Raw genomic sequence first — 23,521 nt, 5'->3', positions numbered from 1 at the left:
CTCGAAAAAATTTCCGGCAATATATCTGTCCCTTGGTATATTACGAGTATACAGGGTGATTCATCTTTTACCGCCGGTGGCAAAATGACCCTTAACAATTGAGAAAAAATTATGAAATTTACAGATTTGATTTGTCGAAAAATTTACTTTCAGGCGGTATAATTGATTTCAAAAAAAATTTTTTCTAAATTTTTGCATCAGAATGTGGCTAATGACGTATAAAATCAATGTCTGCAACCCGTTTCGAAAAATCTTTGATAGTTTTTGAATTATATCGATTTTAATGGAAAAATTGCTTTTATTGGTAGTTAATGGCTTTTAGAGTTGTAAATTTTCCTTAACAATGACTACCCTGTAAAACTGACCTGCTTAGGTGGATTTACGATAAAATTTGTAAAGGACCCACAGCTGTGGCAATAAAGACCTTATTGTTAAGATATTGGGACATACATTATGTCGTAAATCATGAATCAAATACAAATTTGAATATCAAAATGCGTTTATTTCAATAATACCATATGCTAAAATTGATTTAACGTGGTAAAATTGTGTGAAAATACCTGAGTGTGCATATGCCACAAGATTGAATAAATTAAACAATTAATAATTGATAAAATGCCAAAATTTGACATAATTAACTTATAAATTCCATTTTTTGATATTATGTACCTTACGGATAATAAATTAGGTCTGCAAAATATGAAAGTGAAATCATAATTTTTAAGGTCAATTTTGCCACAGGCGGTAAAAGATGAATCACCCTGTATATGATAATAGAGACCTGTGGAAAGATTTTTGGGAAAAAAGCTTCTTCTTTGGTACCTGTAGAAAAACCAAGTACTTCAGCTGACGTTTCAGAGAAACAAAACTCTGTTATCTTATTTGCATAAGGTGAACAACGAATTAATTAATAGTACAAGGAGCGTAAACTTTGAACGTGACAGTGTTCAAAACTGCAACATTGTTTTCGTTAATCAGCCATTGCAAGACCTTCATTACTGAAAAAATTAAATGCGTCTGTAGTTAATTTTGTTCTTCAATTTTGTAATGTATTATTGATTTATTTTCTTTGATTTGAGATTTGACATTTTTCAACCGCTAGCGAAATAAAATTTTTAAACCGCAAGAGCAATTAAAATTTTATTCGATTGTTCATTAAACAATTGCTTTTATCCCTTGTATCTAAATATTTAAACATGACTTTACAAGGCAAAATTGGATAAAAAAAAGTTGTAGATTCCTTATGCCCCAAAATGTCCTCTACAAGATAGAATAGGTCTCATTTAGTTATACCTTCGAATCACTAATAAGAGTCATAATGGCAGTCCGATTTTATTCCACTAATAGAGGGCGCCGATACTGAGGGTCTTGTGGTGGGAGTTATTCGCTAGCGTTTCACCATTTTTCGCCGGTCTCTGGTCATGATATATTCGCTAAAATTATACACATGAATTTAGTTGTTAAATTAAATTTATTAAAGGATACACAACCACTGAATCATCTTTTTAATAACAGAAATGGGAGTTTCAAATTAAGCAAAAAATGTTATTCCTCTGAAGTTTTTGCCTAAAATCAAAAATATTTTTTCCCTCTTGTAGGTAAACTCAATCCGGAGACATGCAGTATATCTGATGACCCTGAAAGCCCGCCCAATAAAACTATAATATTCACCAAATACAGAGAGCCGCATTGTGTAGTTCTATTTCCCAAAGTGTTACTATTAAATCTACTATTTACTAAGAACGCTCCATGCAGATGAGGGATTGAATATTCGTTCGGAGTTTCTACCTGATTTGACAACAATTATGAAGAAGACAAAAATGACTTATCGTGAAGTATTTTTAGGGTAAAATTACAATGTAACGGTCGGTACCACCATGATCATCTGGTGTCCTTTGGGTGAAAAATTGAATATATCTACACGAGTCACGCCACACCAGGGGTTTTTCCAGGTTACTTGCACCCTGTTTATAAAAACTGTGTACATAGCTAATAGAGACCAATGCAGTAACATCCAGACCAATAAATTAATCTGAACCAACACGTCTTTTAATCGACCAGGTGAGAAAAATATGATGCTCAACCTCACATTATACATAACAAATTTTAAATCGTAATGTCGTTTCCAAAGAATCAACGTAATGAGTCATTGATACTATATTTTTAATACCCCCCTCGTTAAAATTCCATTTAAAAAAATCTTAAGGGCCAGGTTACCTGTAGGATTTGGTAAAGACAAAATTGGATAAGGATTAAATTGATTATTTTACTATAGGTAGGTACACAATAACAAATTTTCAGAATATAAAAATATAACGTTAACGTTCAGGTATCTTTTTGCAAACAGTTTGATTATGCCCGTTAAACTTTAACGACAACGTTATTTTATATCGTAGAGATGATATCGTTCATCTTTAAAAAGAGTTTTTGCAAAACGTTTTAACTTATCGGTAAACGTTAACTTATTTAAAAATAAATAAATAATAAATAAAATAAATAAATTTAAATATCAATCACTGCTACGTCGAGATGGAATTATTATAATTAATAATTCATTATATTAATTATTATAAGCAGTTTTGTAAATGGCCAACGAATCAAAATTTATGGAGATAGCGCCTATCCTTTGAGAAATCATCAATGTTATAAATCTAATCTTGGAACCTTTACTACTAGGCGATAGTTTTTCGAAAATGAAATTTCTAATTGATATACGTTATTCGATTAACGTACATACGACAACGAACTAGAAAAGACGTAATACGTCTTTGGGTTAACGTTTACGACAACGACAACCTTTAGTAAGGTTTATAGAAAAATAACTATAACAGGTGGCTAAAAAAAGACCAGCAGCAGAACAGCCGCGGCGAACTGGCCTAGTGCCGAAACGCGTGGTGGCGAAACGGCCGCGGCGAAACGGCAGCGGCGAAACGGCTGCGGCGAAACGTCATAGACCCGATTATGTTGATTAGCACTGCACTATTACCTGATAGTAATATCCGTAACAGTGTATGTGTTACGGGAAAAGTGTGAAGGTGGGCGAATGTACACATTTACCGGTAAACGTTCATAATGACCGGTTTCGTTGGTAAATGTGCAAAGCAATCTTTTTCAGTCACCGTTTTCGCACATTCACCTTTCAAACATGGATTGTGTGCGCATTTACCAGAGGCGAATGGTAAATGTGGATATAAATTTACTACGACTGAAGCCGACGCAGAATAAGCGGGAAATCGTTTCAATGATTTCGTTAACGAGTGAGCAATGTTTTAAGAAATGCAGTTGTAAGGGAAAATACGAAACAAAGAAATGCCAGTGTTTTAACTTCACTGGTGCTACGCCACGGTAGGAAGCAATCCCTGTCGCAATGAGGACCAAATAGCAATTTGGTTTTCTTAAAAATTGTACCTATATTCTTCCTTATGTTTAGTTTATTCTCTAACTTGTTATTTTGTTGTTTTTGAATAAATCATATTTTATATCTACATACAGTGTGGAAATTACTTATGGAATAAATTCAATAATTTCAAAACTAATGAAATTTGTCGAAAATGCTGAAACAGGTCAATTTTTATTTCTCGTAATACTTATTTTAAGTTACTTCACTTGCTCATGGCGTCATCCATTTTTGAGCTATGACGTCATCACCAATTTTTTTAAATGACAATCCCCACTTTTTTCTTCTCTTTCCGATAGACCTGCGTAATACCAAAACTATGAATTAAAAAATTTGGTAACTTACATAACAATTTTTTTGAGAAAATGACAAATTTTACTTCAAACCTTTAATGTAATTTTTAATGTATTTATTTTTTTGCGCGATTGTACTCTATTTGGTTGTTTACCACGTCTGTTTCCAAGATGGTAAGCTCTGTTTACTCGTTGCTAACGATAAACTCGATGGTATAGTGAATCCAGCCATAGATTCAACTTTTTCAAATATCGTGAAAAAAAGAAATTTCCCTAGACATAAACAATGTAAATCAATAGGGACATTGGGTTGATGCGCTTTAACGTTGGCAGTGTTCGCGCCTTTTTTATTCCTACACCCTACACGGTTCCGACCTGTCAGGTGCCTGTCAGCTTCCTGTCAGCGTGTGTTTGTAGGACGTCAAAGTGTTATAAAATAAACTATTTAATTAAGAATCTTTCCAAGGAAAAACTTTCTTTAAACAATGAGTGGCCTAAGTGATATAACAAATACGGTTCAGTCAAAGGTAAGATTCTTGGTTTTTCGTTTGATTTTAATGAACTGTTTGATAGGCCAAGAGAAGCTATATTATTGTCGCTGGTAATGTGACAGCACAAAAGATGATTGCCAATGCATACACCTATTTTAAGGAAAGAAATTTGTGTTTGGGATCTGCTGTTGAGGTACTGTTGATGATTTACACCTAACACATGATTTTAAGTCTTGTTTTTGTAGGTAACTGCACTTTGTTTGGGTATTAGTAAGAACTCAGTCTTGCAATACAAAGATGCAGTACAAGAGGAGCCTCAGAAAATTAAAAGGCGACGGTCCAAAAATAGTACGACAGATTTGGGTCCAAATATTAAACAAGAAATTCGTTTTATTTTATATGACATGGTTCATCAGAGTAAGAGAGAAGAAAGGGTGCTTTATTCAATGAGATTTTTTTTTCTTAATTTATGAGTTTATTTTGCATGTAGATTTCTGGGGTCATTATTTTAGGAAATTAAGTGTGTAGAACTAATAATTTTTAATTGTAGAAAAGCATGTGACGTTGGATACTTTAGGCCAGGAGCTCACTTCAAAATTTATCTACCATTACAAACGTTCAAGTGTTGCAATACTTTTGAATTTTATTGAAGGGGCAGGACTCATCTTCAAAAGCAAAAAGAATTCATTGGATTACCATTCAGAAATGAATGCAGAAACTTTTGAAGAGTGGTTGCAAGATAAATTATTACCTGCTTTGACGGAACCATCAATAATTGTTCTGGACAACGCCAGTTACCATAGTCGCTTGGAGGAAAAGGAACCAACTTGTGCATGGAGAAAAGCTCATTTACAGACCTGGCTTCAAAATAACAATATCCATTTTTCTGAGACAGATAAAAAGGACACCTTATTAAAGTTATGCAGACAAAATTATAAAAGTCCTGTCTACGTAGTGGATCGTGTTATTCATGAGGCTGGTCATAAACCATTACGTTTGCCTCCATATCATTGTATTTTTAACCCGATTGAAATGGTATGGAGTCAAACCAAGCGAACATATGACAGTGAGGTTCTGAAGAACAAAAATCCAATTTTGGCGTGGAGGACAGCTTTAGAAGGGGTCTCTGCAGAACAATGGACACATTACATAGGTCATACCAATAAAATTATAAGACAATATTTTGAAAAAGAGATATATACGTCTGTTGAGGAGCTGGTGATTAATGTTGACATTGAAAGTGACGATAGTGATAGTGATTTGAGTTTTCACCTAGGTAATGACTAGTTATTTAAAGGGTTTGGTTTATTTGCAGATGTAGCGTTTTGAAGACGAGATGGGGGGGACATTCAACCCCTGATAAGTGACAGTATTATAGGTACATGACTAAAATAGATGGTCAAATCACTCAAATGATGCGTTTTTTCCATGTTTACGTTTACCCCATTTTGAGTGAAAATCCATTATGAACAGGGTTCTGACCTGTGTTACCTTCTTGTACCAGGTGAGATAAAAATAAAAATGTAGAAGTAAACATGTTTTGTCGTTATTTCATTTTCCTGGCCCAAAACTAATTCATGTCAACGTAAGTTAATATTTTAAAACATTCATGTGACATTATAAATTTATTATCATATATAAATTTTTTAGCCTACATCTTACGTTGTTAATTATTATCCTAGGGCACTTTTTCTTTCGAATTCGTTATTAGAATTTACGAAGAATATGTCATCCACGTCTCCTACATTTATTCTGAGACATCCTACATAAAATCTTAATTCAACGCGTGTATGAAGACTTCATTTTGTAATTTAGTAACATTGTGGGATATTTTAAATTTGCCGCGGTACTATTTTCTTCGCGTAGTACGGGAGTCGTGAAATGAATACTTGACTGTCAACAATCTATCACTGGATAGACTATAAGTAATTTTTGGTGTTCTAGAATGGTAAGTAAAGTTTATTCAAAATTAATCGATTATTATAATAATTTTTATGTAGACAGAAGTTGAAGACAATATGTGGGGGCACTTTCTGGAAACTCATAAAGCTCTTGTAGTCGGCTTTTCTTGGCGCTGCAATGAAATAGCATTAGCAAACTTGCCGCGACATTGGCATTGTCAAAATTTTCATACCCCGCATTTTCCTTGTCTTCTTGATTAGGTACACATTGAGGTTGTTGGTTTCGAAAATAATTCTTCATTTATGTAGACAGAAGTTGAAGACAAGATGTTAGCACTTTCTGGAAACTCACACGGCTCTTGTAGTCGGCTTTCCTTGGCGCTGCAATGAAATAGCATTAGCAAACTTGCCGCGACATTGGCATTGTCAAAATTTTCATACCCCGCATTTTCCTTGTCTTCTTGATTACAAATTGAGATCGTTGGTTTCGAAAATTCTTCATTTATGTAGACGGAAGTTGAAGACAAGATGTTAGCACTTTCTGGAAACTCACACGGCTCTTGTAGTCGGCCTACCTTACCGCTGCAATGAAACAATTTTAGTAACAGACTTGCTGCGACATTAGAATTGTCAACATGTTCATACCCCGGATTTTCCTTGTCTTCTTGATTTCATATTGAGTTCGCTGGTTTCGAAAATTCTTGATTTATGTAGACAGAAGTTGAAGACAAGATGTTAGCACTTTCTGGAAACTCACACGGCTCTTGTGGTCGGCATTCCTTGCCGCTGCAATGAAATAATATTAGCGAACTTGCCGCGACATTAGTATTATCAAAATTTTCATACCACAAATTTTCCTTGTCTTCTTAATTACACGTTGAGGTCGTTAGTTTCAAAAATTCTTTATTTGTGACGCACCCCACATTCAAAGTTTCTTCTACAATATCCACTTCGTTTTCGGAATCACTAATATCACTCATTTTACTGCTTGTTTTTCAACACAACTGGCGATATTTGCGCACAAAAACTGCAATGGCGGTAGTTGTTTGCAGATTGCCTTAAAAACGCGATACAAAAATCGACATTGTGGCAACACGATGTGAAGGGCGTCGTATCGCATTGCATTAGGAATGTTTTGTAATAAATATTCAATCGCGCAAAAAATCTCGTAAGCATGACGAACGTTAATGACAATGTACGGATCTCAGACAATATTGGAGTCGTCGCAAGCTCCTCCTCCAAACAATTGTCTTCGATCCGTACATTGTCATTACCGTTCTTTATACTTAATATACTATTTTTCTATGTGGTTATTTAAAGTCGAGGATTTACTTCAATAGACCAAACAATTTAGAAGAATTACGACACAGAATTCGCGCTGAAATGGAACAAATTAGCCCTAACATTATTGAGCGCGGTGTACAATGTTTACACTCCTGTGTGAGTGCTAAATAGTTGGCGAGGGGCAATTTCAACATTTCTGTTACATTTTATTGTCAACCTTAGATGTTTGTTTATTTTTGTTTGAGGTCAAGTAAATTTTTTACATTAAAAATTAAATTAATTTTTTGAAGTAAAATTTGTCATTTTCTCAAAAAAAAAATGTTATGTAAGGTAACAATTTTTTTGATTCATCGTTTAGGTAGTAAGAAAGTCTATCAGAAAGAGGACAAAAAAGTAGGGGTTGTCATTTAAAAAAATTGGTGATGACGTAATACCTCAAAAATGGATAACGTCATGAACAAGTGAAGCAACTTAAAATAACTACTATGAGAAATAAAAATTGACCTGTTTCAGCGTTTTCGACAAATGTCATTAGTTTTGAAGTTACTGAATTTATTCCATAAGTAATTTCCACTGTACAATCGTGTCAAAAATAAATTACTCCCTATAAATCGAACATTTAGGGAAATAACGTTTTTCATGTTGTGTGTAACTAGAATTAGAATGCTTAAGGTTGGTTACTATGAATTGAGAGATGATTAAGTCCAACTAAATATGCCGCCAGAAACCAAAATTGATTGTGAAACGAAAAAACATCACTTAGCAGAAATAGAGCCATATGTAATTGTTACAAGGAATTCACAGCCTTACGGTTACGATATCTTTTGTTTTTCACCAGAAACCACATAGCCTCCAACCTAACCAAATTTATGGCAACCTAGTAACGAATATCCCTAAATTCTAGGGAGTAATTTATTTTTGACACGATTATAGTTACATAAATCGTACAGACCTTTAATACCTATATGTACCTATTAACATCTTGGTACCAATTGCATTTTTACTTAAAGTGAATAAACTTGCTGAAGCCTGCTCCAGTTCACTAAATAGTGCAATAAATAAAAGTGCATATAAGAGATAATTTACGCAAATTGGCCGGTTCTGCTGGTCAGTGTACACATAAGCCGGTGGATGTGCACATTCACCCTTTTTGGACTCTTACGGTAAGATATGTACTCCGGCAAAATTGCCGTGCCGCCGGGTGGTGGAGGGAAATATTAAGAAAAGCGAAAATCGAATATTATTTCGAACTTCTTTATAAAAAAAAACAAAGAAAGTAGATTTGTACGTGTATTATACAGGATCGCTACAAAGTATGGCAACAGTTAAATATCTCGAGAATGGTTTCTCGGAAATCCTTGAGATTTGGTAAGGAGTTAAGAGCATTTAAATTCTATTCTTTCCAATTTTTTCAGTTTTATACCTTCATTTGTTTTCGAGATTCAAGGCTAACTTGAATTTTTTTTAAATGGCAACAGGGGTTAATTTTATGATTTTTGAAAAGAGGTTTTTTTTTCTGAATTCAACGATGTATCACATGTAATAATAGTTTACATAAGAATGGTCAAAAATTTTGTTTTAATTTTAATTCAAAAATAAATAAACAGTTATCTTTGAAAACAGTTTCTATTATTAATTAATTTATTACTTATTTATTTATTATAAAAATGCCTTATTTAAGTGAAACCGAGCGGATAGAAGTTCTAATGATGAATGGATATGGTGATAGGAGACGAAGCTGTGCTGAAGTGATGACACTTTTGATGACACACAAAAAATGAAACGGTCATTATGTGATACAGTGTTGAATTGCCATTTAAAAAAATTCAAGATAGCTTTGTATCTCGAACCAGGAAGGTACATATTAAACTCAAAAAAAATTACAAATTATAGAATTTAAATGCCCTTAACTCCGTAACAAATTTCAAAGAATTCCAACAAACGGTTTGATAGGTTTAATAAAAAGAGCCTCAAACAGTAGCTACGTTTATTTATTTTTGAATTAAATTAAAAAAAAAAATTTAGGGTTGTTATGTAAACTATTATTACATGTGAATTACATCGTTGAATTCAGAAAAAAAATCTCTTTTCAAAAATCATAAAATTAACCCCTGTTGCCGTTTAAAAAAATTCTAGTTAGCTTTATATCTCGAAAACAAATGATGGTATAAAACTGAAAAATTTGCAAAGAATAGAATTTAAATGCTCTTAACTCCATACCAAATCTCAAGGATTTCCAAGAAACCATTCTCGTGATATTTAACTGTTGCCATACTTTGTAGCGACCCTGTATATGTTTTTGTTACTTCAGAATTTATATTTTTTGTTGTTTGCGTTTATTATAGGTACTATTAAACCCCAAAGGGGCTTATTTTCTTATTTCGTTTATTTATACATCATTATTTGATAAAAAAAAAATATATAAATTAATAAATTGTACGTACGAGGGTCATCCAGAAAGTAACGTTACAACATTTATGTAGGATCGAGAAATGCTTGTATTCAATTGAAATTCACAGAATACTTCACAAATATATTAAACTATTTTTCAACGTAATCGCCATCGAGATCGAGACATTTCTGCAGTCGGGGCACCAGCTTTTGTATGCCAGTGTCATAGACCTCCACCGCCAGCTCTTTCAGCCACTTCCTTGACCTCCTGATTGTTGGAAAAACGTTTCCCACCCAAAAACTCCTTTAGTTTAGTGAAAAAGTGATAGTCCGAAGGCGCCAAGTCGTGTGAATAGGGGGGGTGGATGACAATATCCCATCCAAACGATGTCAGCAGCTCCTGTGAAACTGGCGCGATATGGGGCCTAGCGTTCTCATGCACGAGGCTGACTCCCCGGGCCAGCATTCCCCTTCTGCGGTTCTGAATGGCTCTTCTGAGTTTTTTTTTTTTTTTAGGGTATTGCAGTAAGCCTCTGCATTTTTAGGCATAAAATCCACCAAAAAGAACCCCTTACGGTCCCAAAAACAGATGACATAACTTTTCCGGCTGAATGGTTCGTCTTGAACATTCTGGTGGCTGGGGAAAATGAATGACGCCACTAAAAGATTGTGTTTTGGATTCTGAGGTGTAGTGACACACCGACGTCTCATTCCCCCGTCACGATAGAATCCAGAAAAGCTTCTCCTTCCTGTGCAAAACGGAGGTGGCGGGAGCGCGCGACGACCTCTCCATCGGAAAAATTTATTGTGACTGAACAAAATGGCCGACAAACACGCAGGACCAAACAAACTGACAACTAGGATCCCCCCTATATGCCAGGTGTGCCAACTTCGAAACGAAAAATTTCCCCCGGCCTCAGGAGCCCTTGTAACCTTACTTTCTGGATGACCCTCGTATATTACTGGTTTTACTTTTTTTCTTTTTTTGTGTAAGCAGATTCACTTTTATTCACTTTTTTTCAAATTCTATTCACTTTTGCAACTCACTTTCACGTTCTAAACGAGTAGCATCCCTGTATTCTGTAGTGATGTTATGTTAAAAAATTAACAGACCCGGTTAATACCGTATGTTTCAAAAAATTTCTGGTCAAGTAGGTAAAAGCATTAAAAACGTATGGCTTAGCTTGTCAAATAATAATTGAACTGTCAAAAACGTCATTAATCGCCATTATAATTTTGTTCGCAAAATTCAATCTGAAAATGGTTTTTACTCCAGAACAAAAGATTTTTATGATTGAATCTTACTTCCGCAATGGCCAGCAAGATGAAAATGGAACGTGGGTATACCAAATTGCACCAGCTATTAACGAATTCCCAGAAAATTTTCCAAAATGCTGCTGTTCTTTATGAACAATTTTCCGTGACCTTGAGGTACACAGTTCGCACGGGCGTATCGGAGTTGGGCCCGGTACCTGAGATAATCCTCGCTCAAATTTATCGGCCCCCAAGTATTCCCAATCCGGACACCGCCTAATCCGATAAGGAGTAGGGCCACCCGGCCAACAACTAATTATAAAAATGAATCTTAATTTCAGTTCCATTTGAATATTTGCTAATGAATCTGTAAATACCTACCTAGTCTCAGAAATGGAAGTAAAATCAATTTTGAGTGAAGACGGGAAACAGTTGCTTGTAGTGAATAATTTTAAGTTTTGTGTGGCAAGGAAGTTAAACGACGATGAAATTCCGTACTGCCTTGCAAAAGTGTAAACCTTCGGTTCCGAACCAACGAATGTGATCAGCAGTGATCTTATTCATAATCACCCGGAAGATGAAAATATAGAGAGGCAAGCACTGAGTAATGGCGTCAAAAGAAAAGCTCTAGACAATTTAACACACAAACCTGCAAAACTATTGCGTCAAGAATTGCGACAAAATGGTTTTTTGGATCAGATTTTCACTTATGACGTGGATCGTGCGCGGAAGAATCTGTGGCAAGCCAGAAGGTCTGTCTTCCTCTCCCAAAAACTCAACTTGAAGCGAATAATTCTATATCCTGGTTTGATTTCGTTATGCTGCTCAAGGTAGGTAGGTAGGTAGGTAGGTAGGTAGGTACTGAACTCCGATGCGGCGATGCCGTCAAGACGGCACGGCGCGGCGCGGCGGAGGATTATTACAGGTAGCCGCGCCCAACTCGGACATCGGATTACAGAGCTTTAACGCGCGGGCCGAACTCGGACACACCGGTTCCCACATTTCGAGCCAGTGGCAGTGTTCAGCGGAAGCCTGGAAGTAGTCGACCTAAGGTTCGTACTGAAGAAAATATTCAGAATGTCCAACGCCGAATGGAAGACGAACCCTAATTATCTCTCAGGCGACTGTCACAGACTGACCTATCAGTGTCAACCTGTCAGAGGATTGTTCGAAAGGATCTTGGCTTGTACCCCTACAAAGTCCTGGTTTACCAAGAACTGCTGCCACCTGATTATAATCAAAGGGTTGCTCATTGCAATTGGTTTAACACCTTTATAAATAACGATGAGACTCTTGACCTTACCTTCTACTCAGACGAAGCATGGTTTCATGTAAGTGGCTTCATAAACAATGAGAATGTGAAGTGCAGATAACCCACATTTCTTTCGTGAAACACCACTGCATCCTCTGAAAATTGGATTGGTATGTCCCAACGAAGATTGATTGGACCCATCTTTTTTGAAGCTTCATTAACAGCTGAAAGGTACCGGAACAACATTCTTGATGTTTTCATTAATCAACTCCACGATGATGAATTGAATCATGGGTACTTTCAACAAGACGGGGCTACAGCCCATACAACACGGGAGACTCTTCGTTATTTGCGACAATTTTTTGACGATAGGTTGATCATTCGAGATCTTTGGGCTGCAAGATCGCCAGCTCTTACGCCGATTGATTACCTCGTTTCCTCACTTAAAAAACACCATTTTCAAGAAACCTGTCCATGCAATCGATGATTAGAAAATCAGAATTAGGAAAGAATGCGAGCGAGTTACTCCTAAGACATGGGTTCGTGTTTTTGAGAACTTGAAGAGGCGTGTAACAATGTGCATCGAAGCTCATAGCTACCACTTTCAACACTTGCTCTAGAATAATTTAAACCACATTATTATTAATTGTGGTTTATTTATTTATTGTTATTACATTGCTTGTTTACACATATTGCGCGGATTTATTTGGTGATTTCTCATTTGGGTACATAACCTAACTTTAATCACCTACCCCTCTAAGTACGGTATACGACAATTCGACGAAGAAGACAAACGGCGGTGGACGGGATAGAACTGCGCGGTCCCGTCCGTCGAATTATGACGCCAATTCTCCTAGAATCGTAGGAAAAGAACCGTTAGCAAACTTTCCCCAAAATTGTCATTTTATGACAGTTCGTTCAAAACAATTATTGTGATAATCACATTTACACCTGGATTATTCAAGTTACGCCATACGTTTTTAATGCTTTTGTTTTTCAGAACCTACTTGACCAGAAATTTTTTGAAACATACGGTATAATTGTTTACAAGTGAGGAACAAATACAATTTTCGACAATACACGCATGGTAACGGGTTTTACTGGCTTCAGAAGGTGACTGGCTCGCCTTCGGCTCTCCAGTCATATCCTTCTGTCGCCAGTAAAAACCCTTTTTACCATGCTAGTAATGTTAAATACTATAACTGGTCTGTTAACTAGATTGATCGGACAGTTAAAATTCTGTTAGGTTTCTGAACCCAAAGTGGTGGGTGACTTGGGACAGGCGTATTTTATTTGTTTTTTATTTAACAAAGTGATTTTAACGCATTTTGATTATGCCAACCGATAGTCCTGATTATTTGGCATAATGTGCAATTTTTTGAAGTTGAAAAAGTTTCACGGTTTTTTAGAAATCATAAGTTGAAAGTCAAAATCGTCCCAAGTCACCCACATCTACGGTAGTGAAAGTACCTGACACGAAAACCAATAAACCCTTAACTTTTGTCATTGATGGAAGAGATCAAGACATCAAAAATATATAGAAGATATGTCTCCCTAGACCTTCACATACAAAACATGAGCGATTTATCGAAATGGAAAGTGTTCTACCCAACCAGTCGAGATTAATACCTTTGGAAAAATACCTAGTGACATTGCTAAATATCTTGACTTGACATATCCACATGAGTATAGTGGTCACAGTCATAGAAGGTAATTATTATATATACTCGTATATTATACCGTCATATATTATTTACTATTATTATTAGATCCTCTGCCACCGTCCTTGTCGATTCTGAAGGAGACATATTATCTCTAAAGAGGCATTGAGAATGAACATCACAACCGTGACAGAATCGTATGTGGAGGAATCCATAGCAAATAAGATTTCCATTTCCAATAAAATTCTGGGGATAGGAGAAAATCAGCCTAGTATTTCTTCTACGACTAGTCCTGCGGAAAATGAAATGGGTACTTACATCCACTAAACTGCCAAGCACTGCCAAATCCTCACAGCATTCCCATGTACAAGTACCAAACTCTTGACCGAAGACTGTTAAAAATTGCACCAACTGTAAAGTGGATGTACATATAGGGAGCAATTAAGTTTAATAGTAAATATTGTAAGCAAAGGTGGCGAAATGACGTCAACGGCGGCAGCGGAAAATGGCAGCTACGAGAACATCGCAAGAGGTGATTGTCGCGGTAGCTGAACGCAGCGGCGGCGAAGAGCGCGGATCCCACCGAAGTGGGAGGAGAGGAAAATTCCAGCGACACTGCGTACTTGAGGGCGACGAACATAAACTGTTTTTCTTGGCTGTACTAAATTACTCATTTACAATGTTACAACTGTTAATAACGTGTTTTGTTAATAAACAGTTCAGTTCATTCGAATCTCTTTTAGAATATGTAAGTATGTATCTATGTTTTTTTAAAACCAACTACAAATAATCCTGTATATTAAATAAATATAAAAATCGTTATTACAGATTTCTTCTTTTTTGACATAATCGTGTACTAAAAATTGTATATTTTATGGCACGATTCCGTCAGTTCAGTAAACGTCAAGTTTGACAACGATTTTTAGTTCAAAAAGTGCCTACTTTTTACATGACCGTAGATAATAGTAGTTTATTTAATGAGTTCATGTGTAAATTGGGCCTTTCTTCTCACAAGTGGGCCATTATTAAGTGAAACGAGCGTTCTAAAGGCCCACGAGTGCCAAAGAAGGCCCAATTTACACATGAACAACGTTTTTTTGTTCGACGAGCCCTTAAAGGCTCCAAATCGCTTAAAATCTTTAAAATTAGCTTGACGTTTTGTCTTGACAAGTTGTGACATTTATCAAAATCCGTATACACAAGAGAAAATTATATTTCTTTATAAGGTTTTTGATATTATAAATTCTTAGCATTTTTCCATGATAGTAAAACATTTAAGAAAGCTACTTAAACATATGGGATTTAAGTAAGATGTTTTAATAAACTAGAGGTTTTTTTTTTACAAAAGTTAAATAGTTATTTTATATTAAGTGCCTGAAATGAGTGTTTTTTTGTGCATGAAAACGTCTTTTACGCCGAGAGACAGGTCGAGGCAGTAAAAGCCTTTGAATGCACAAAAAACATCTTCACGCACGAAATATAAACAATATTTTTTCAATAATTGTCTTCAAAATTCAAATTCAATTCAAATTTTTGAAGGAAAGTATCAACGCAGTGCCCATGTTATTAGGTAACTAATAGAAAACAGTGTGTGAAGTCAAAACCAGAAAAGCTTATGTGTGTGAATAGTATATTCTGTAACAAGGTTAGAATGAAAATTCGATCTACGAGTGGAAGATTCCGAACGCGAGCGTTAGCGAGTAGATCGAATTTTCATTCTAACCGAGTAACATACTGTATTTTCTCCACGACCATGTATTCTCTACGACCAGAAAGTATGAATCAAAAACAATTAAATCTGAACAATTTTTGTTTATTTCAATTCAAACTTGTCATTATCAATTAGGACACCGTATTGATATCTGACACTACTGACAGTTTTGAAATCCATGGCAAAATACATGCGAAACAGATAAGAAGCAAGTGTGTCAGAATAAATATTTTATTTCAAGAGTGAGACCTTTTACTTTCTATTATTAAAAATGATTTCGGAATTATAACATTCACTAACGGTCATGGAGAAATCGCATTTCACACACTCTTGTGTGTGCTTTCTATAGTTTCAATCTTACAACAGTGCAAAAAAACTGTACATAAGAAAATTATCCACATCACGTATAGATAACTGTGCGTGAATACTAATTTTTCGAAACAATTGTAGAAAAAATACATTGAAGATGGAATAGTATATTCTGTATCAGAATGTATTTTCTCCACGACCATGTAATAATTCTCCACGACCAGAAAGTATGACTCAAAAACAATTAAATCTGAACAATTTTTGTTTATTTCAATTAAACTTGTCACCAATTAGGACGTCGCATTGGTATCTGACACTGACAGTTTTGAAATCCATGGCAATCTATGTATTTCGTTGAACATAATTAAGGAATATTCATTAAGTTACTTGTTATGGAAAGAAAATACATGCAAAACACATAAGGAGTAAGTGTTTCAGCATAAATATTCCAATCCCAAGAGTGAGGATTTTTACTTTCTATTATTAAAAATTATTTCAGAATTATTACATTACACCGTGGCAATAAAAGGGCCGCGCCGAGCCTGCAGAGCTCATTCCGATCCCGATCCTCTTTCCGCTTCTAGCCTAGCTCCAGCACCGACTCCGACTCCGCTTCCGACCTAACCGACAACCCGCTTTCTCCTTTCTTCCTGGCCCGTTCCCTCCCATTGCGAGGGAATCCCGGCTTTCCCGCTTTCAATTTCAAATAGATCTTGTCAAATCAAAGAATACTGGTCTATTCTAAGTTCGATTTATAATAATAATAATAAATAATAAATAAATCTTTATTCGTGTTATTATACAAATTTGTATGTACACCTGTCATAAAAAGAGTATGAGAGATAGTTTTTAAGATGTTTCAAGTTTTTTTGTTGTGTTTAAGAGTAGGTGATGATTAAAGTAGAATATTTTTTAGTTATACAGGGTCATTATAACTGACTGTCCTATTGCAGTTGGCGATGAAAACCCACGCAAATTTTGGATGTGTGTGACTTTAACCCAGGGTTGTGAAATTAGACACATTTTGGTGGTTTTCTACATTTCTGTGTAGTAAATGTAGATAATGTAATTTATTTCTGTAGTTTATTCTACCCTCTAAGATTCATTCATGCGAAGCGTTGGCGGTTTGGCGTGCCCGTTCGATAGTAATAACACGTGCGTGCGATGCAAAAAAACATAACCAAAACTGCGTTTTCAGCCTTTCGGGTGAATCCGCTTGTGTTTCATTATTTTAAAAATGTCTGGGGCTGGCAGACCACCTCATAGTTTTTGGGAAAGGGGAAATTTTCACCAAATTAAAGTTAATAATAAAAAGGCTGGGTTGTGCAACATTTGCAAGCGTGTATTGGAAAACACCACGCAAAGGCGTTTAGAAAAACACGTAATAAATGAAATAATGTTTAGAGTTCATGGAAGATATTTTTTGAAATTATATTTCCTAGAGAACGCTGCCAGAACATTTCATCAGTCATCAGTTCATCACACTCATCACCGAATTTATTTGAAAATTCAATGACAGCGAAGTCTCTGCCGCCAGTCAGGCAAGCGGAAACGCAATACTCTGGCAACAATCACAGGAGGTGCAATATACACCAGAATTTGAGAGTCAAATTTGGGTATATGATGAAATACCAGATGAATTAAAGGTGGAGATGGAACAAGTCTGTACAGAAAGTAACACTGTTGACGCTGAAGCAATCAATGCAATAATCGCTAAATACAATGTGCCTTCTGCAGGACCAAAAAAAAAAATCAAGAGGAAAATAGATAACAAATTGACACCTAAAAGTTCGTGCTCGACTAAATTAAAAATTAAATAATTATGTTGACCGTATGTCTGAAGAAGAAAGAAGTCAGACTGACATAGCTTTAAGCATTTTTTTCTTAGGATGCAACATTCCCTTGAGTGTTTGTGAATCGGACCACTTCAAAACATATACTTCTACTCTTAGACCATAAGGTACTATATCTTTAGAAGGTAGCGCCATTCCGCCCCACAATTTTTCGCCTCGAAATTAAAAGAGAGGACATTATCTATAAATCCCGTGAGTGTGACAAAGATAGAAGTATACACAATTTTAAGTGATGTTTGTATCCTGTCAAACAGATTAACTTAACATTGCTCGAAATTAAAAGAGAGGGAGATATATCTCTGCACCGTTGGCGATACCTTTGTGATATAGTACCTTATTAGACCATCATATCAAGCGCCATCGCGTGGCATTTTTGGAAGTGTATGACTTTTTCGAAATATCTGAAACAGGAGATAAACTGATGGAAATTGTGCAAGATTCTGTAGCAACAGCAAAACGAAAGTTTAAAGGCGGCCTTACACCAAGGCCAGAATTGGCAACGTGTTGCCTGCAACATTTTTTAGTAATGATCGGCAACAACCCAAACTTTTCAAGTTCTTTACACATCTCTCTTTGAAATGAATTATAATTTATGTAAAAACCAAGTGAACGAAACTTCTCAGTGTTCTATGACAACCGATAACGCTAGACTTTATTACTAGTAGTGAAAAAAACCATTTACATCAAGTATGAAGTGGATGAATTGTTAAAAAAAATATGGGCATGAAGTTTTTAGATTACCTCCATACCACTATCAATATACTCGTAATACACTATTTATAATTAATTAATTAACCTAGGATCATATTCAGATTCTGAGTATGAAGTTGAGGACCTTAATTCTGATTCTGATGATGCATCAAATGACAAAACTGATAGAAGCAATATTTCTCTATTATCCGGCAGTACCTGGATACAAACGTATTAAAAATTTGAAAATGAAATTTTCCTTCGTGGAATTGTCATGCCGAATACAACTCGATGGTACGAAATTGCGGGAAATTTTTCTCCTCATTTTGCTCGTATTTCTTTCTTAGACAATTTCCACTCGTTCGCCACGCTCACTTGTGGAAATTGTCGTCGAAACAAATACTCGTATAATGAGATCGAAAATTTCCGGCAATTTCGTACCCTCTCGTTGTATTACTAATGATAATCACATTTACGCCTGGATTATTCAAGTTAAGTCATACGTTTTTGTTTTTCATGACCTACTTGACCAGAAATTTTTTGAAACATACGGTATGTCCTATTACCATTAAAATTTTAATGACTTGTGCTTTTAAAATTTAACAGCATGTTACAAATTATTATCTGATCGAGTAAAAGGAAGACTTTGATGTCTTCTGAAAGACAGAGCTTTACATTACTATTTACATTACAGTTACGGAGTTCTTTATAATATATGTCAACATTTTAGAGTTCCTTCGCATAACATAAATGAACAAGAAAATGGTCGAAATGTTTACGTTCCTCACATATTAACGACAGCCCACATAAAATCGACGTATCTTTAAGCGCAGGTAAGTTGTTTTACCTATTTAAATGGCTTTGTAGGTAGGTTGATGTTACACGAACTAGATTTGTACCTGTTCTTGTAAAGCCGGTGCTGGGAGAAAATGCAAACATATCGTTGCAGTTTTGTTGTATTTAAATAAGTAAGCAATTTTCAAAAAACCTAAACTATTTACTTAAAAAAAAATAGGGTCGATCATTTGGAGCAGCTCAGTTGTACAGATATCGAACAGGTATGGGGGAAAAGAAAAGCCAAAGTTAAGGAGACAGTCGAAGCTGTGCCGTTGGACGAATTTTGCCATTGCAAAATAAACAGTGCGACATTTAATACTTCAGTCGGTGGACAGAAAAAACTGGGACAAAAATGACAACTCTTCGAATACAAAATAAAAAAATTCGGTGTTTCTGCAATTCAGTTAGATACGGCATTGCACCTGATCAAAAGATAAGAACAATACCTAATTTTAAAAATAAGTTTTATTTTAACAATCCATTTACCTGATAATAACAACATAAAAGAAATTTTAACTGGCCCAGTTTTTTATGTCCACCGACCATACATAAAGTCCATTCATTTTGTATTGAACTTTGACGTTTTCGAGTTATGTTGGTATTCGAATATTTAGGAATTTTTTGACCATGAGGTTTTATGTCACTAAGTTTTCAAAATCTGACATGCGCTGTCAGATCAAACTTTGAATTCAAAATTAAAGCAATAAAAATCACGCAAATATCAAATATATTTATAATATTTCGAACATACTCGTATTATAATGGCTGAAAGAAAAAAGAAAATGTTATTGACGACTGCCTTAAAAACAGCCCTTATTAACTGCTTTGACGAGTTGAAGATTGCGTACCCAAATTATCCCGTTCCTGTCCTGCATGAAAAACTATCCCGTATTTTTTCGGTAAAAATGAATACTCCTCTAATAATTAATTTGTCATATCAACTACCTCTCCCATGTAGGTCGCGGTTAGTACAGTTAAACAAATAATAAGAGCCCATGAAAATGGTCAGGAACTGACCGATTCCAAACCACCACCTCGCAAAAAAAGTGAAATTCATACAAATGTATATTTTAAAGAAGAGTTGTCGAGAAAAATTTATTCTTTCCATAAAGAAAACAAGCACTTTACACTTGATGATTTATTAAATTTCGCCAAAGAAGAGTTAAATTACACTTTGAGTCGAACTACGCTGTATAAAATATTAAGGTCTATGGGGTTCAAGTATAAAAAAGTAAACGAGAGGAAAATCTTAGTGGAAAGTAAATTCCTTATTTCCAAAAAAATTTGTTTCCTTAAAAAATATTTACAATATTTAGAATATGACAATGTCCATTTTATATACCTTGATGAAACATGGATTTACCAAAACGGAAGTCAGGTCCGTTTATGGGTTCATGATGTTGACAAAAAGGCAAATCCTTCCAAAATACCAACGGAAGGAAAAAGATTTACAGTTCTCCACGCCGGTCATAAAGGTGGCTTCCTGGAAGGGTGCAGTTATCTTTTAGACAGCAACATAGAACACCGGGATTACCATCGCACGATGAACGGTCAATTATTCCAGACTTGGGTTGAACAACAACTAATACCCGCCTTAGACAAAATAAATACGAAAGTTGTTGTTATTATGGATAACGCTCCGTACCACTCCATGGTTGCAGATAAATTACCTACATTTAAATCTACAAAGGGTCAACTACAGGAGTGGCTAACAAAAAAAAACATTGCATACGACGAGTCAATGACAAAAAAGAATATTTGGAATATAATAAAACCACACCTGGATGCCGCTAAGATTACAAGGAGGTATGTCATCGACGAGATTTTGGCAAAAAAAGGTCATGATGTCTTACGTCTACCCCCATACCATTGCCAATACAATCCGATCGAAATGGTATGGGGGTTCTGTAAAATGTTCTATAACAAAAACATTAGATCGCAACCTGCTTGCAAAAATAGGGTGTCTAGATTGTGGCAAGAAGCGTTAGTAAGCTATACACCTGAGATGTGGGCAAACAGTGTTCAACATTGCGAGAACCTGATTAAAAGTGATTGGAATAAAATGATGGGCAATTTTCCAATAAAAGATATGCCACCAATCATCGTAAATTTGGCAGAATCATCTGATGATTCAGATTCAGACATCAGCGTTGTGTCGCTCTCCAATGAAAAACGTCAAAAATATGATGATCTCCACTTAGACCAAACTCCATTAGATTCAGATAGTGATGAGACAACTGAAAGAATATTCATTGAAGTAGTTTAAATGTTAATTTTGTTCCCACTTGTTTGTTCATAGTTCCTAGTACATGTCACTTGGCAAATAAATAGGATGTTTTTCTTCAATGCATTTTATTCAGAAAATGGTTCTTTTATACTAAATAAAGTATTCTTAGGATCCTTTGTAAATTCTCCCTTTCAGTTATGCCCTTCGAAACAGTAGTAGTATGTTTTTGTCTTATGACCCATTATCTACCTTCACCATCAATATCACATATAGCTCCAGTTTTCTTCTTTCAGGAGCATTATGGCAACTATGTAATCCAAGATAATGTCTCATCCAATGGCAGTTTTCACTTGCATACCCCGCTTTCTCTGTTTCATATTCTGGATTAACTTATTAAAACATCCATGTCCATTTAGTGCCTGGATCAGATGAAAATACATTTCCCTACACTTTCTTTTTGTCCAAATCTCAATGTTGGGTATCAAGAGCCATTCCGCTTAGCACCCTCCATTCTGCTTGCCAGCATCTTGCAGTTGTCCTCATATTCTCGTCTGTCGGGGTTCTCAAGATTCCCTCTTGTCCGCTACAATATTTCCTTGTTCGTGATATAATTCTCGCCATGCACAAGATACTTACTTGCCTTGAAGAGTGTCATGTCTCATGTAATAGATATGTATGTTGTACATGCTATGTTATTAAATCATTACCAAAACAACTACTGTTTCCATGTACACTCAAGGACCTTGCGCCTATTTATTGTAATTTTCAACCATAAATGCATGTAACAATAATTATAAATTATTGAATTCTGTAACCAAACATCTCACAACAACACACGGTCCACGCGGTGTCACGGTTTCGTTTAACCGTTAAACTGATTTGATGTTTACATGTCAATTGTCAAAAAATTTAGTTACTAAATCGGGACGTTTAGTGACTGTAAACAGGCAAAATATTTCGAAGTCAGAATCACATTATTGAAAAAAATTATAATTTGACCTTGAAAAGTTCAATACAAAATGAATGGACTTTAATTAATGTCGAATATTTAGCAAGTTTTAGTTAATGAAATAATCATTCTAGCTGTCCAGAATTTAGAAGCAACGCTGCATTTAGGGGATAGAAAATCTTTCCGTGGGGATAATTCAAATCTGAGCAGGTTATTTCAGCAGATGATTTTATGTGGCACATCGAACCTTTGCAATTTTTATCAAATATTTTCCTTAGTGTTATTAGGTTGTTTTTGTTGCTTTACGTTTTTATGTTTGTTTGTTTCAGGGAAGATAAACCTATCAGAGATGAAGTTGAACTAATTAAAAGTATTGTTGACCATGGTAATCAGTCCACCTTTACAAAAATAATGCATTAAGCGGATGACATGTTTCCCATTAAAAAATGATGTGTGGATATTTACAATCAATTATATCCATGTGAAACATTTGATGTAGTTGAAAAAACGCGGAAAAACTTTGATATGTGGAAAGAGCAGAAATTCCGTAGCAGCATCTCGTTGTTATGGCTTAGGTATATAAATACTGGAAAAGTTCACATTCAAAAAATGATTGGAAAAAAAATCATTTAGCCATTTTTTCCCAAAGCCTTTCAGCAAGAAATATGTTTCACATGGTACAGAACATGAAGAAAATGCCAGGAACAAATACAGAAAAGACTATGACGTCGATGTGTTTGAAATAGGTCTTTAAGTTTCACAGGGGAACCCATGGCTAGCATGCAGTCCTGATGGTATTGTTATTAAAAATAAATGCATGACAAAATTATTGGAAATCAAATGTCCCTTTCTTGGTATGAAGTAATTTCTGAATTAATATTTCTTTAAAAACTATGAACTGCAGGTTCCACATGCACTATGTAGAATGAATGTGTACCTCATCTACCATATTTAAAGAAATTAGGTGAACACTTCATCATAAATAAGAAGCATCCTTATTTCGGAGAAGTACAATTAGAAA

The 23,521-nt window shown here is 35.3% G+C and overlaps 3 long non-coding RNA genes across 5 annotated transcripts; 1 reads left to right on the top strand and 2 right to left on the bottom strand.

Annotated features, from left to right (window-relative positions):
- The first annotated feature begins 3,907 nt into the window (after window positions 1–3,907).
- LOC138133230 (uncharacterized) lies at window positions 3,908–5,715 on the top strand. Its single transcript, XR_011160289.1, has 2 exons — window positions 3,908–4,374; window positions 4,427–5,715. It is a non-coding gene; the product is annotated as an uncharacterized lncRNA (long non-coding RNA).
- Window positions 5,716–6,122: 407 nt separating this feature from the next.
- On the bottom strand, window positions 6,123–7,201 carry LOC138133219 (uncharacterized). Of its 3 annotated transcripts, XR_011160284.1 has the most exons (4): window positions 6,728–7,201; window positions 6,524–6,664; window positions 6,316–6,463; window positions 6,123–6,255 (listed from the first exon to the last, which is right to left on the bottom strand). It is a non-coding gene; the product is annotated as an uncharacterized lncRNA (long non-coding RNA). The 3 variants fall into 3 exon arrangements; XR_011160285.1 differs by lacking the exon at window positions 6,524–6,664 and having other exon boundaries at window positions 6,728–7,199; XR_011160286.1 differs by lacking the exon at window positions 6,316–6,463 and having other exon boundaries at window positions 6,141–6,255; window positions 6,728–7,199.
- Window positions 7,202–20,573: 13,372 nt separating this feature from the next.
- On the bottom strand, window positions 20,574–22,565 carry LOC138134995 (uncharacterized). Its single transcript, XR_011160853.1, has 4 exons — window positions 22,188–22,565; window positions 20,859–22,134; window positions 20,667–20,807; window positions 20,574–20,615 (listed from the first exon to the last, which is right to left on the bottom strand). It is a non-coding gene; the product is annotated as an uncharacterized lncRNA (long non-coding RNA).
- Window positions 22,566–23,521: the final 956 nt, after the last annotated feature.

The sequence above is a fragment of the Tenebrio molitor genome, chromosome 1 (genome assembly GCF_963966145.1).
Source record: "Tenebrio molitor chromosome 1, icTenMoli1.1, whole genome shotgun sequence".
In the NCBI taxonomy this organism is placed as follows: Eukaryota; Metazoa; Arthropoda; class Insecta; order Coleoptera; family Tenebrionidae; genus Tenebrio; species Tenebrio molitor.
Note: the sequence above shows the minus strand (reverse complement) of the source record. Positions and strands in the feature narration are given on the sequence as shown.